This window comes from Podarcis liolepis, assembly GCF_965112155.1.
Source record: "Podarcis liolepis genome assembly, chromosome: 8".
Taxonomy (NCBI): Eukaryota; Metazoa; Chordata; class Lepidosauria; order Squamata; family Lacertidae; genus Podarcis; species Podarcis liolepis.
The window spans coordinates 47,939,430-47,942,655 of record NC_139560.1 but is presented as its reverse complement, the minus strand read 5'-3'; the positions used below and the strand labels follow the sequence as shown (position 1 = coordinate 47,942,655).

The 3,226-nt window shown below is 42.5% G+C and overlaps 1 long non-coding RNA gene across 1 annotated transcript; it reads right to left on the bottom strand.

Moving 5' to 3' along the window:
- Nucleotides 1-297: 297 nt before the first annotated feature.
- Nucleotides 298-2,839, bottom strand: LOC310713869. The gene is made up of 2 exons (XR_014529470.1): nt 2,677-2,839; nt 298-1,058 (listed from the first exon to the last, which is right to left on the bottom strand). It is a non-coding gene; the product is annotated as an uncharacterized lncRNA (long non-coding RNA).
- Nucleotides 2,840-3,226: the final 387 nt, after the last annotated feature.

The following is a 3,226-nucleotide window of genomic DNA, read 5'->3' as shown; positions in this document are numbered from 1 at the left end:
GCTGATCTAAGGTTGTGTAGCTTCCTTAGTGTTAATGATTTATTTACATAATCATAGGTCCAGCTCCAGAAACAATTTATTCTTAAATGGCAAGCTGAGAGAAATGTGGTCTCCATGAAGTCGCTGGAGCACTGTGAGCATCAATAGATTCTATCTTCAGAAAGTTGCTCAGAAAGGAGACTTCTCCATCTCATGGAATGCACTTGAGAGAGATTAATCCTTTCAAATAAAACTTGAAACAATTTCCAGGAGAAATGAGAAATGCTAAAAGTTAATAAAACAAATGGGACATGATCAGATTGTCAATTCTCATTAATTAGTCAGTGGACTTGGTAGCATAGGTGGCTGAGAAACACATACATTTTCTTTTTTTCCTTGAAGCAAAACATGTTAGCTATTTAAGCACATGGCAGAGTCCAATAAAACATCAAACAAATGTCACTGTATAACATTAAGAGCTTTCTACTTTTGAGTCATGACAAGTTCTAGGGCTTTGTTTACAAATTTCAAAGTAGAGCATAGTGGGGACAACTACACTTTCAGAAGCAGACAGCGCACCGGCTAATCCTGGGCCAGATTCTCATAGACAGGTGTAGCTGGCAGCTCCAGAGTTGCACCCCAGTTTAGCTAACTCCAGTTGAACTTTCAGCTCTCCTTTTCAGTTCAATGTCCAAAACTCCTTTCTCACAAACACTGCCCACACAGACCACAGCTCTGAGCAACAGAATTGCCCTTGGGGGTAAACTACAAACATCCAGGAAAGGAACATTCACTATTTTTCATTTGTCAAAGGCCCTGGCTGTTCATTTGGAGTGACCCACCCAACTGAATTTACAGCAATTTGCAGCCACCGTTCAGTTCCTTCCTCCCAAAGAAATGGATGGCAGTCATAACGAAAAATGAAGAACTAGGGGGTGCCCTTCAAGTGGTGACCAAACTTGCCTTCATCATTGATACTGGTGACCTCGTGAATGACAGAAGTAGAAATGACCAGAAGCGTAGTGCGACCAGTCAACAGAAGCTATGGAACTGGCCATGTACACCAACTGGCAAAATGCCTGAAGAGGGGTAGAGAGAGAAAATGACTGTATAAGGAAGGCACTGCTGGGTAATATATTATATCACTGGGGAAAACACAAGTCCTTTCACAGTAACTTCAAGACTAATAATTTATTATTTTATATAGAATTAATTTATTTCATTTCATACATTTCTATTCCACCTTTTCCTCCAAGGAGCTCAAGGTGTCATACAATTAGTGAATTCCCACAGCAACCCTGCAATGTAGGTGAAGCTGAGAGGCTCAAGGTTGCCCAAGGGAGCTTCATGTCCAAAGGGAGATTTGAACCCTTCACTCCCAGGGTCAACCACTACAGCACACCACACTGGTTCCAAGATGACATAAGAGTTGGCAGGGGGCAGAGTTCACTTCCTCAAATGCATGATGTGTTATCCTTGGTAATCTCTTAGTTCTGGTGATTAAAAAAATGACCACAGATGTTTCCATTGATAGATAGTTCTTCACATGAGCAGTCCATCCAGGTGAGCAGTGTAAAAAGCGAGCAACCAACACATAGTTGCTCATTCCCTTTACACTTTTGATTTTTATAGCTCGTGGAAGAAAAATGCCCTGTGTGAACTGCTTGCTGACATATTACACGGCTGTGGCAAGTAGACCAATCTTTTGCAGAAGCAGTGCCAATTTTCTGTCTCTGTGCACAGGCATATATTGCAAGCCTATGGAATTTACAGAGATGCCCTGCAGCAGCAATTCCCTGGTATACTAGGATAAACAACTGGTGGATCTGCCTTCTAAGCTGCGTTTGATGCACTGAACAGGATATACAGCTATAGTCAGAACTGTGTGAGAACATTTATTTGAAAATGTTTCCTAACACAGTCAATTATTTACCATTTTAATAACGAGACAGCATCTTTGTCATTAGCCAAATGCCAAAGTGATGGCTTCACTTCCATGTACTTTGGTATATTTGCCTTAAGTAAAGCATTTCTGTTTTGATTAGGAGCCACTGGCATCCTCCCAGTTAAACTAGTCTCTGCCGCCTGAACACTGGTTTTGGTTTTTTTTGTTGCTTTTGTGAAACCTGGCCAAAACACATTTCCCCCTCCATTTGCCAACACAGCTTTGCAGTTGTTTTGCATATAGCTAGCTGCATAATTACAGACAAACAGTCTACATTTATAATCTTGCAGCAACCTGTGAGTCATAACAAGTAAAGTGATATATTATCTGCCAAGGAGCTTTTTGGTGCTTTGCAGTAATGTTGCTACGCTTGGGTTTTATTTAGATTTTGTAGACCGGAAATTTCCCTGAGAACCGCAAGAGATGATGGCAGAACAAAGTAGAAGTGACATAATCTCATAGTTTCTAATTGTAAGCGTGTGATGATAAACCATTCCCACTAAAGCTATGATGCAGCAGGACAGGATGCACAAAAAATGTATGGGAAGAAAGAATTGACTCATACGGTTGCAAAATTTCTGATAGTAATGAAAGTTCACCTACATAAATAACAATGCCCAACAAAATATTAAGTGACTAATACATTTATACACAAGGAGCCCTGCTGCATAAGATCAAAGGACTATCTAGGTCAGCATTCTGTTCCCCCAGTGGCCAAGCATTTGTTGTCATGGGCCAGGAATTGGGTTTACCTCTGAGCAGCAGCCTGAAGGAGCAGAAGGTGAAGTGACTCCACCAACTGCTGGTCAGCCTTCTTGTTCCTGGTGTGAACCAGCTAGCTTCAGCTTTCTCCAGCAGGGTTTCCAGCCTCAGTCAGTCCCTGGCCAGACCTTGCTGTTTCTTGCTTCTCATGACCTTGGACTCTCGGCTTTCTTGACCCCCGGACGGTCTGACTACATGAACTGAGATACTCCTGACCTTAGGACTAGACTGAACCTTTCATAGGGACTTGGCCTCCAGACAAATACCCTCCTGAGACTTGGCTGGTTGGCTGGCCTCTCCCACCACTGAGCTCTGCCATGGCTGGTCAGCACGAGACAACATATGTCTATGGAAAACCTACAAGCAGGACTTGAGCAGAGGCACACTCTCCTGCCCATGTGCCCCGGCAAAGAGTGACCAGCAAGATGTTGCCTCTGATAAAAGAAGTCATATAGACTGCAGGACCAGTAATCATTGATACCCTCTATTAATTTGTCCGATCTCATTGAAAAGCCAATAAAGTTGGTGGCCATCTCTATA